This window comes from Hyaena hyaena, unplaced genomic scaffold, assembly GCF_003009895.1.
Source record: "Hyaena hyaena isolate Hyena2069 unplaced genomic scaffold, ASM300989v1 scaffold_231, whole genome shotgun sequence".
In the NCBI taxonomy this organism is placed as follows: Eukaryota; Metazoa; Chordata; class Mammalia; order Carnivora; family Hyaenidae; genus Hyaena; species Hyaena hyaena.
In genome coordinates, this window is record NW_024080862.1 from 1,404,181 (window position 1) to 1,416,494 (window position 12,314).

At 51.2% G+C, this 12,314-nt stretch overlaps 1 protein-coding gene across 1 annotated transcript in view; it reads right to left on the reverse strand.

Annotated features, from left to right (window-relative positions):
- The window catches only part of STIMATE (STIM activating enhancer), a 54,658-nt gene that overhangs the window by 18,427 nt on the left and 23,917 nt on the right, over window positions 1–12,314 (reverse strand). The window lies entirely within an intron of this gene.

Sequence of the window (12,314 nt, forward strand, 5' to 3'; positions counted from 1 at the left end):
GAGGGCGCGAGGGAAGGATGACCACGTCCGGCTGCCAGGGAGGGCCCTGGTCAGGAGAGGCTTCACTGGTGCGAGGTGGCCAAGCCAGGTTCTGAAGGTTGGGTAAAAGTTGAGCAAACAGACCAGGGAGTCTGGAATGAATCCCATAGGGAAGGAAAAGCCAGGGCAGAGTCAAAGCAGAGTCAAAGACATGGTTGGGACTGTGTTTTAGAAAAACAGCTCCGAATCATATAGATGGTGAGCTTTTGGGGCTGGAGAAAATGCTGGCTGAGCCCCAGCACCAGGCAGGGGTGTCCCCAGCTACAGAATAGCCAGTAGGGGTGGGGCGCTCCTTCACCAGCAGGCTGACCTCAGGTGGCAGAGGACTGCCCAGACTGGCACCTTCACCTGGGGTCTGCAGACGGTCTCCACGAGTCTGTCCGCTAACACAAACACCGCAAGTGCTGCATGTGTGATGCCGCCTCTCACAAAAGTACCAAGGATGAAACACAACAGCGCAAGCCCACGAGGGAGCATGTTACCAGGGCAGTGCGTGAGAACCATAGCAGAGCCCCGAGCTGCCACTGAGGGCGCAGGAGGAGGACACAGCGAGGGAGAACTTGTGCCTGAATCACCGGACCCTATCTTTAAATGAAAACAGGCTGTCTGCAGTTCGCCACACAAAGACTGTCTGTCCACAGAAAGAAAACAGGTCTGGGGTTCAGAGAGACATTCTGATAGACCAACAAGCAGGAGGAAATGTGAGGAGGTCTGTCACTCTGCTGATACATCACACATCCAAAGTATCGACAGTGTCAAAGAATCTGGAGGTGGGGCCAGGAGGTCCCGCTCGCCCAAAGGGTCCTCAAAGGCAGGGGGCTTCCTCCCCATGAGTATCCAAGTCTCACTGAGGGCCTGGTGCTCAGGAAGGAGATGCAGAGGAAACTGGGCCAGGACAAAGCAGTCTGGAAGGAAAGCCCCCAATTCGGACCAGAGCCATCTCAGGCGCATCTGTGCTTCTGCCTCAGGGGAACCTGTCCTCATCAGTGTACAATAAACCTGTCCTGATGAGCCGTGCTTCCTTGTCTGAGGAGCCAAGTGCTGAAGGACCAGAATGGCTGCAATTCACCAGCAGTTAGTTTAGGGAAAAAACTATACCTTATATAATCGTATAAAGTAATTGTATATTATAAAGGGTATAACATAATAAATACAATCTCAGTAATTATATAATAAGCCTATTACATTAATATGATATATAACATATGAATGGAAGCAAATGTGGTGTCATGGGCCAAATCGTGTCCCTGCTCCCTGAATTCACACTGGGGGAGGTCCTAACCCCGGGTACACCTCAGAATGTGGCTGTAGTTGAAGACAAAATCTTAAAAGAGGTAATTAGGTAAAATGAGGCCCTATTCCAACATGACTGGTGTCCTGCTAAGAGATTAGGACCCACACAGACTGAGGGGCGACCATGTGAGGTGCCATCTGAGGGCCAAGGAGAAAGGCCTCAGAAGAATCCACCCCTGCCCACATCCTGACTTGGCACTTTCAGCCTCTAGACCTTGAGAAAAGAAATTTCTGGTATTCAAGTCCTCCAGTCTGTGGTGCTTTACGGCAACACAGTGATCTGAGAACCCAGATGAAGGGTATTTGAGTATTCATTAAATTACTATTTAGACTTTTCTGTAGGTTGAACATTCAAAAAAATTTTTTATGTTTATTTGAGGGAGGGAGAGAGAGAGAGAGAGAGAGAGAGAGAGAGAGAGAGAATGAATGAACAGGGGAGGGGTAGAGAGAAAGGGAGACAGAGGATCTGAGGCTGGCTCCATGCTGACAGCAGAGAGCCTGATGTGGGGCTCAAGCCACGAACCGGGAGATTAAGACCGGAGCCGAAGAAAGACGCTTAACTGACTGAGTGCCCCAACATTTCTGTAATAAAAAGGTGAGAGGAAAACGTACTGTAAAAGCATACGCTAGTACAACCATTCGCAGGTCCATCTGGCAATATCAATCAAAATTGTAAGTGCCCAGACCCCTTTAACCTGCAATGCGCTGCCAGATGTGTGTTCTACAGGCATTATTACAATATGTGCCAAGATATATAGGGGTCTTCACTGTAATGCTGTCCTAACAAATACCTGGAAAGAGACCTATGTCTGTCAGTATGCGGTTGGGTACATACATCATGGCACGATACAACATTAGGCTGTCACTGAAAACAATAAGGTAATCTGTGTGGACTCATGTGGACAGATTTCCAAATTATATTAATAAATTGCAGAATAATATGCCTACTACGATTCTGTTCATATCCATTTTTTAACTTTTAAAAAAGACTATTTTTAGTTTTTAAGAGGGTAGGTTTTTTAAAGTTTATATATTTTTGAGAGAGAGAGAGAGAGACAGAGAGAGAGTACAGCGGGGGGGGGGTGGGGGGGGGAGGGGAGAGGGAGATACAGAATCTGAAGCAGGCTCCGTGCCATCAGCATTGAGCCTGATGCGGGGCTTGAACTCACAAACCCTAAGATCATGACCTAAGCTGAAATCAAGAATTGGGAGCTCAACTGACTGAGTCACTCAGATGACCCTAAAGATTTTTTTTTAATGTTTTATTTATTTCTGAGAAGAGAGAAAGAGAGAGAGAGAGAGAGAAACAGCGTGAGCAGGGGAGGGTCAGAGAGAGAGGGAGACACAGAATCTGAAGCAGGCTCCAGGCTCTGAGCTATCAGCACAGAGTCCAATGCGGGGTTTGAACCCATGAACTGTGAGATCATGACCTGAGCTGAAGCTGGATGCTTAACTGACTGAGCCACCTAGGTGCCCCAAGATTTTAAGTAATCCTTACACCCAACATGGGTCTTGAACTCAAAACCTGAGATCAAGAGCTGCGTGCTCTACTGAGCCAGCCATGTGCCCATGTTCATATCCATTTTTTAAAAAAAAATTAAAAAAATTTGTTAACGTTTATTTATTTTTGAGAGAAAGAGAGAGAAGGGAGGGAGGGGCAGAAGAGAGGGAGACACAGAATACGAAGCAGGCTCCAGGCTCTGAGCTGTCAGCACGGAGCCCTACGTGGGGCTTGAACTCATGAACTGCGAGATCATGACCTGAGCCAAAGTTAGACGTTTAACCGAGCCGCGCAGGCGCTCCTGTTCATATCATTTTTAAAGGATATACATTTATGTCGGTGTTACGCATGTCTTTTCCCTAGAAGGGTATGTGACTATTAAGGAGAGCTGCCTTTGGTGAAAGGAATTATCGATCAGGGGAGCAGACTTTCTACATCATTCTGAATGGTTTGAAACATTCTTCTAATTTCACACTGCTTTTATTTCAATAAATTAAAAATAAAAGAAACCTGTCAGACACCTGTGCCAATACAGCAAAGTGGGGCATGGGGGGATGTGGTGTGGGTCACGGGGGCCTCTGGGACAAGAAGAGAAAAGAATGTATGTGCGTGCTGACCATGCTCGCGGGTAGGGTGGCAGCCTCATGCGGGAGCACCTCAGACAGAATTCAGAACCCACTTGGATTCCCCAGAACGGAGCAGTGTGACTCCTGTCTCTTTCTCTCCGTCTGCCATCCCCTCCCCCTAGAATATTTCAGAGCGTAAAATCTTTTTATTTTTTAATTAAAGGCAGAAGAAACATTAGAAGAGCTCCTTCAGATCTGACGTGGCAGGGAAACTCTGGAAACCTTGCTCCGCCATGCAGTCATGGTATACTGAGGGGCCTGCGGCATGACAGGCCCCATTCAGCAGGAGACGAAGTCGACACAATCCTTGCACTCCTGGCCTTCTCGGGGAGGGGAGAGGCTACGCGGAGGACAGAGACTGTGACATCAAAGCGGGAAAAGAGAGTAGGCTGGGGATGGGTTTGCAGATTGTAGACCAGGTCTGGAAGGTGAGCCAAAGTCCAAAGAAAGGCAGGGGTGAATCACAGGTGTCTGCGGAAGACCCCTCAGGTGGACGGCTTGGGACCAGTGAGCGGTGGGAATGTGGGCACAAGGTCAGATATCCCAGGCCTCGTGGCCAGGGGGATGTGGGGGTGGCCAGGGCAGGGGGGCTGTGGCCTACTATTGCTGTGCTGAGAGCGGCCTGAGGCACCAAGGCGGGAACAGAGGGGCGGATTAGGCCACGCCAGTACCCCTGGGTGACTGGGCACCCAGCCTGGGTGGTGGACCAGAGCGCAAGCAGAGGCGGAGCCCACGGCGCCTTCAGTGGAGAGCCTGTGACAAGGCGGATGCGGTATGCATCCACGATGACTTGGAGGTGGTTCTGCCCATTTCCGGTTGGTTGGAGGACGCGAGACTTCTGTGCACAAGAAACAAAGGGCCACCCCCGAGTCCCTCATGGACGGTGAGCCAGGCACCAGGCCTATGGAAACAAGCCCGTTCCCTGCAGGGGCCCGGCAGCTGCTCCCTGGGAAGCCATGAACAAAAAGGCTCACGCAGAGAGTACCTCATTGTCAGTGTCATAGGACAGCTGAGTTTTGCTCAATTAATGGTGCTTCTGCAGGATGCAGAGAACTCAGATGGGGCCAGAAGCCAAAGCAAAGCACAATCCACCCTAACATCCGCCACACAGCCTGGGGAAGGAGGTCGGGAAGGAGAGCACAGTTCAAGGGTAGGTCAGGGCCCTGAAGGCGGGACCCCAGGATCCCAGGCTGACAGCCTGAAAGAGCCCCCAGTAGGAAAAGAAAGGGGCAGAGTTGGGGGCAGAGAGTGGGGGCAGGAGAGGGGCTGTCCCTGAGACCTGGCACACAGGCCCCATTCCACTCCTCGGACGACACTGTGCACCACCACCTCCAGGCTGCGGTGGGCTCCTAAGCAGGTGCTCTGCGTTTACGCACGTGTGTCCTGAAGACAGGCATGGGGTCCTGTCACTTCTGAAAAGGAGTAGCAGCCAAGAGCCAGACAGATATAGCTTGGAGTTCTGTCTCTGCTACTATGTAGCCAACTGATTTTATGTTAAAAAAAAAAAAGGGGGGGGGAGGGAGGCGGGGAGAGGGGTGCTGCCAGGTTGGTGTCAGGATCCCATGAGAACAAACAGATGGAAGATGCTAGCACAGACACATGCTCAGGAAAGTGACTTGCGCCCAGGGGTCCCTGCCCTGGCCTGCCTTCCCATTCCTCCTCTCGGTGTCTACTCTCCCCAGGCCTGGGGCTGAGCCACCTCGTCTGAGTCTCTGGGTCCCTGAGCAGCATGTGACCTTGGGTCTGCCATCTGCCCAACCTCCCCACAGGGGCCTAAACGCTGGGTAGGTCCCAGGGCTCCCCAGCCCTGCTGTCCTCCGCGGGCTGACGCCCCAGTGCTCTGAGTCCTCCCCGGCATCTCTCTTCTGCCTCCCCATGGTTCTGTCCTCCTTCCACAGGTTCCCCTGTAACCAGGATTTCCAGGGTGATGGCTCCCCAGTTCTGCCCGGCCTCACCATGGCTTCACAGAACGGATGCATCCTCCCCTTTGGGGCTCCTTACTTTCCTCCCCCACTCAACTGTCGTTCGCCCCTGCCAACTGTGCAACTCAAGTCTTCGGGACGTGTCCTTTCCCCCATTTCTAGCACCAAAGTAGTCAGGGCCTCAGGACCGCTTTCCTGTGCTAAGCAGATGCCTCCTAACAGGGCTTTCTGCTCCCCCACCCCCACCTGTGCGTCCCTCCACCTACACTGAGCACCAACTGTGCTGGGGACACATCACTGGACAATATAGCCAGGTCCCTGCCCTGAGGGAACTTTCCATCCATAACACTGCACATCATTGTTGACTTGCCTGAAACACTGCTCCCTTCTTTCCTAATTTTACACATTTTTTAAGAGAGAGAGAGAGAGAGAGAGCACATGGGGTAGAGGCAGAGGGAAGGCAAGAGAGGGCTGGCGAGGGGGGTGGGGGAGGGAGGGAGGGAGGGGGGAAGACAGAGGGAAGAGACGGAGAGAGAGGGAGGGAGGGAGAGAGACAGAATCTTAAGCAGGCTTTCAGTGCAGAGCCTGATACGGGCCTAGATCATAACCTGGGGTGAAATCAAGAGTCCCGGACGAGCAAACTACTGAACGGGCCAGGTGCCCCTCTTATGCATTTTTAAATTAAAATATATCTTTTGGAAGAGATAAACATATGGAAAGTATACAAACTTCAGAGTACATTCTTTTGGTTAGTATTTGGATGGTCTATCATCTTTAATTTCTTTTTTTTTTTCTTCCAACATTATATTTAAGGTGGGTCTACTGAAACAGCATATAGGTGAGCTTTCTCCCATAAATCTGGCTCACAATTGTGCTGGGTTGAATAGTTTCTCCAAAAAGATGTCCAAATCCTGACCCCCGCCCCCCCCCCCCAATACCTGTGAATGTATTTTATTTGGAAAAGGGTTGTTACAGGTGATGAGGTTACAGAGCATGAGAGAAGACCATCCTGGATTAATGAGGTGGGCCCTCAATCTAATTACCAGTGTCCTTGAGAGAGAGGAGAAGGCACATGGAGAGGAGAAGGCCTGGTAAAGACAGAGGCAGAGGCTGGAGCATTGCAGCCGCACGCCAGGAACCCCTGAAGAGGAGGAGATGGGGAAGGATTCACCCCCAGACTCAGCGGAGGGAGTGTGGCCCGGCCAACAGCTCCATTCTTGGCTTTGGGCTCCAGAAAGGAGAGAACTTCCGTTGCATTAAGCCAAGAAGTTTGTATTTGTATGGCATCCCTAGTAAAGTAATAAAGCATTTATTTCTTTTCAAAGAAAATCTGAGTACAAACATACTCAGTGAGAAGTCCCCTTCCGTCTGACATCCCAGGCCTTGTTTCCCTTCTCAGAGCCAGCCACTGTCACCCAGACCTTGCACAGCCTTCCAGACCCATGTGAAACCAAAGACGGACACACGTCTCTTTTTAGAGAAACACGGACAGCCCCAGACTTTACACACGTTGCACCTGCCGCTCTCACCGAAATGTCACCTCCTGCACCCGTGGCTCCGTGGTATGTCGTGGCTGGCCGCGCACCACACAGTGAACACACAGTGAACGTCCTTGCTGAGGCCTGTCCCGCCCACGCCCACGTGGGTGAATGCCCCGAGGCAGACGTGCAGCTGATTCTGTCACTCAGCTCTGCGGGGGTGTGGCAAGTCCCAGAAGTGCCCGCGAGGAGCAGCAGCAAACCTCACTAACCTGGTCGCCGGATGGGCTGTGTCCACGTGGCTTCAGCGTGTACTAAGCGGGTCATGTGGGTGCCCAGGCACCCACAGGGCTCGCTGCCGCCCAGCACCTTGCGTGGGGGCAAGGCCCCACCTGCCCCCTTCCCTCACATCCACCCCCTTCTCCCAGCCTCCCTCGAGGGGACAAGGCACAGTGCTCCCTCCTGCAGAAGTTCTGCGCTGTTGGTGCCACACCACGGGAAGGCAATTGACCCCGCGGGTCTGGCCCACCCCAGCAGCCGGCACACTCACTGCTCACACAGGGCTGTCGCTTGCTTCTGCTCACACCTCTCCCAGCCAGCATCTACAGGGTGGGGACCAGGTGCCCCACTTCGCTCTCCCTTTCATAGCCTTGCCTGCGGTGCCCCCACAGACTTGCTGTGTGACAGAGGACAGCTGAGTTTCACATACAGGTGTTTTCTTTCATGTCACAAGGAGGAAGACCTAGGAGGTGGTGTTAAAAAAAGGAAGACCTAGGGGCGCCTGGGTGGCTTAGTCGGTTAAGCGTCCGACTTTCGCTTAGGTCATGATCTCGCGGTTCGTGGGTTCGGGCCCCGCGTCGGGCTCTGTGCTGACTGCCAGCTCAGAGCCTGGAGCCTGTTTCAGTCTGTGACTCCCTCTCTCTCTGACCCTCCCCTGCTCACACTGTCTCTCTCTCTATCTCCTAGAAATAAATAAAGCATTAAAAATCTTTAAAAAAAAAAAAAAAAAAAAAAAAAAAAAAAAAAAAAAAAAAAAAAAAAAAAAAAAAAAAAAAAAAGGAAGACCTAGGAGGTGGGCTTGATGGGGGCACCCGGCTGGCTCAGCTGGTGGAGCATGTGGCTCTTGATCTCAGGGGTTCTGAGTCTGAGCCCCATGTTGGGCACTGGAGATTGTTTAAAAATAAAATCTTTTAGGGGCGCCTGGGTAGCTCAGTTGGTTAAGCACCCGACTTCAGCTCAGGTCATGATCTCATGGTTTGTGGGTTCAAGCCCCGTGTCAGGCTCTGTGCTGACAGCCAGCTGAGAGCCTGGAGCCTGTTTCAGATTCTGTATCTCCTTCTCTCTCTGACCCTCCCCTGCTCACACTGTCTCTGTCTCTCAGAAATAAATAAAACATTAAAAAAAAAAAATAAAATATTTTAAAAAAATCATGGGGGTTAGGAGGGGAACAATTACCATGTAGTCTTATTTAGAAACCGAGTCATAAAAAGCACAACTGTTTGGAAATTAAACCACATAATTTAAGAGCCATTTGGTCCATGTCAGGCACAGCCCGAGAGAAGCAGAGTTACCAGGAATGTAAGAGATAAGTAAGAGGCTGCTTAGTCATCAGGGGGAGAGAAAGAGAGGCTTGTGGCTGAATGGAGGTGGGTTAACAGGGATTCTGCAGACTCCGTTACTGGGCGGTGGCGGTCTCTTGCGCCTCTCCTGACCTGAGGGCATTTCCCACACCAGCATGTGGAGGGAAGATTGTCCCACACTGTGGATATGGCACAGGAAGACTCCTGACCCCAGGAGTGCTCTTCGCACAGAACTACTCTCTGCTGTGAAAATCCACGGAGGCAATCCAATTACTTATGGAATATAAATGTGTGGAATGTTCATGTGCTGCTTGCATCCAAAGTATCATCTTGAAGCAGGAGGGTGATCACAGACCACACTGTGGCCACGTTAGCTTCTATTTCAAAACGTGATACAACAGAAGGCATCTTGGATGGCTCTGCCCCATAGGCTTCAGGGAATCAGAGACACATATTCTTCACTGGGGCCGCAAAACCACTGGTCCCTTTGTGAGATCACGGGTCTGGTCTGGGGATGTGAGCAGGATGCCCACCCCACAGGATCAGGGAGCCCCAGAGACCATGAGCTCATGCCAGAAGTCGATGTGCTTTCTTGCTTATCCCTCTTCCAATGGGCCTGAGCCAGAGAAAACCCTGCAGTTCTGGAGCCTTCTCTCTACCCACACACCCCTGACCTGGACCTGATGGCCTCCTTTCTCAAGGTGTACCACAGGCCAGTGTCTTGTCCGAGACGGGCTTCCATCGAGGTTGACAGACTGTTCACCAGGGTGAATGGCAAGCAGCCCAGCCCCAGCTCAACAGCAAGTCCACAGCAGAGCAGCTGCCACTAATGCCAGTGAGGGACTGGTTCATAAAGTAGGCAGTTTGGATTCTAAGTCAGTCAGAAGGGTCTTTGAGGGTCTGACACCCCCTGTGTAAAGAGTGGAGAAAACAGTGGGAAAGGGGTGGTCTGTCCAGGATCAAGAGGTAGTTAGTAGTGGACCTGGGAGGACATACAAGCCACCTGAGCCAGCCTCTTCCTCCAACTGGCCATGGCTGGGCCAGAGACCTCAAGCCACACTTTGCTGGTTCTGTAAGCCCAGGACCCCAGTGCTCGAAAATGAAAGAAACTGTCCGGTGTGGTGGTGACCAAATCCACCCTCACTGGCAGAACCAGCAATCAAGGAAAATGTTTCTTTACTTTCCCTAAATTATACACAGTCAAGCCCTATCCCAAACCTCCTTAATACCCACAGTGGTAGGAAAACCCCAGAGGTACCAGTTTCTTTAGGGCAGGGAAAAGTCCCAGAAAGTCACTGAGGTAGACTGATGGTTGCCTCCCCAAAACCTCGACCCTCCCTCATTCCCTCCCTCCCTCCTTCCCTTCCTAAGAACTCAGCTGCACAGTTGACAAACCACATTCCCAGCTGGGGGAATGACCTTGTGACCTTGTGGCCGACCTTGCAGCTGGGGGTGACCACAGGACTAAGTCCCAGCCTACAAGAGTGTTAAACACAGGGTGGATCACTTTTCAAGGAGAAATGAGGGGCCTAGTGATTCTTATAGCAAGGAACTAAAGGCAGTCAAGTTGGGGTTACCTTGAAATCTAGTCCCTGCCTTATGAAAAATGTTATTATTTTAAGCAAGTCACTTTTCTGGGTCTCAGTTTCCTCAACTGTCTACTTAAGAGGGTCAATGTGGGGAGAAAAACATCTGCAGCTGTGGCCACTGTCACTGGCTACATGACAGGTACTTAACATCATTATTTCTAACGTTTATGACAACCCTGAAAGGTATCAATCATTTTCATTTTATAGGAAAGGTCAAAAATGGCACAAGCAAGGTCTACATCCATGGCCGTCTGACTGTAAAGCCCACGTCTACCCCCATGGTGTTGAGGACACCTAGTACAAGGCAACCAAGGTTTTGGTGTGGATGAGCCGTAGGGCAGAAAGGGCATCGCTCTGGTGCCCTGGAGGCTTCCTGAGACCAGGGCCATCTCCATCCCCTCAACAGGGAGGCCTCCTGACTCCAATCTTCTTCCCTTAAACCCTCCCTCACATGAGCTGGAGTGAACTGAGCCTGATACCCGCCTTGGTCAAGCCTTTCAGTGTGTGTCCCACCTCCCCTTCCTCAGGGAACACAACTCAGGCTATTTGGGCTCACAAACTGGGCTGTGCCCAGGGCCTGACACCTTCCTTGATGCTGTCACTCACACAGTCACTTTGGCTTGGGAGGGCCCTCACATTTCTTCTCCCAGACAACACTTAAGCAACCATCCACATTTAGTTCTGGCCGCTCTCAGACTTTCCTCCTTTGCAGTAGAGCTAAGTGTCCACCCGCGTGGCTCCCCAAAGTTTCCTATGCATATTACACATACCTCTGTATTGACATTTCCCATGCAAAACTGAGGATCCATCGGTCTCTCCCACCAGACAATTAGGTTAAGGAAGCAGATAGGGACCTTCTCTTAATCACACTTTTAACCTCAGAACCTGGCCCTGTACCTGGAAAGAAGCAGGCACTTAACCACTAACCAGAACGAATGGAGCAGAACACACTGAAAGAATGCACAAGTCAGAGGAGGCAATAGCTTAGCGTGGGGAATGCAACCTCTGCTCCAAAACCTCGCTGCAACACTTACTGCGGTGCCAGGGAAAGTTGTTTGACCTCTCTGGGCCGTAATCTGCCCTTTGTAAAATGGAAGAAATCAGAGTACCCACCTCTTACGAGTATTAATAGGACAATGTATTAGAGTACTTCACCAGTACCGTGCACATTTTAGCAGGGAGCAGCTGCACTGTTACTGCTGGAGGAAGAGGCCATCCTCAGGCACAAAGCCCAGAGCAGAGAGCAGCAAAGCACACATCAGAGTATAAACTGTGCATCCCTAGAGTCTTTCTCCTTCCTTTTAGGTTATAAATCACTGTAACAAGTTTGGAAACTAAAGAGAAGTATCTAAAATGTAACCATTGAATACAACCAAGCCCATTGGTTGTTATAACACCTTAGCTCTGGTTCCAAAGCTCCCCCGGGCCTATACGTCCCAGGTGGGAGCAGGACAAAGCCCAGTCAGGTTGTGCTCTGCTCCCTCTGTCAGCTTCTATCGGCCCCCAAGGTTGGTCACTCAGAGTTGTCCAAGTGTGGGGGCTCTCCGAGGTGAGCATACAAGAGCAGTGACAGGCATGACTCAGGCAGGGTGGTACGGCACGAGCCTTGTCCTCCCGCCTCGCAGAGCAGGACCCAGGGGTGGTGCAGAAATGCCTAAGAGCTGGCGAGAGAGGGGCTCAAGACCAACTGTGAAGGCTCGGAAGACCACTGGCTGGACAGGGCTGGTTCCTGTCCTACCTCGTACTACTCTCAGCTGGTGAGAAGAGACACACTGGGAAATCAAGTCCGGGCATTGCAGAGTTTCTTCTATCATCAGTGTCAGGAAAAAACTAGAACCGATGTGGCACTGGTTCGAGAAATACCACGAGGCATGACACCTGCCACCAGGCTGTGATCCAGGAGGAGGAGCAGGTCGGAGCCCGTGCAGGCAGGATGACGGGCACCCCAGAATCCGGCACCATTCAGCACTCCTGCACACTCTGGCCTTCCTGGCCTCTATGCCAGCCCCTCACGTGGACAGAGGGCCGCAGGCCCAGGGTCTTCCCAGTCCCCAAACCTAACCCGCCTGCCCTGCACCTTGCTCCCTTCCACTGTTACACTGGGAAGCAAATAAAAAAAACTACCACCATCCCTGTCAGACTGGGGAGTAGCTTCACACACTCAAAATTAAGATATTTAAAATTTTTTCAAATGGGAGTAGACTTTAAGTTTTAATTTAAATTCCAGTTAGTTAACAGTGTAATATTAGTTTCAAGTGTATAGTATAGTGATTCAGCACTTTCATA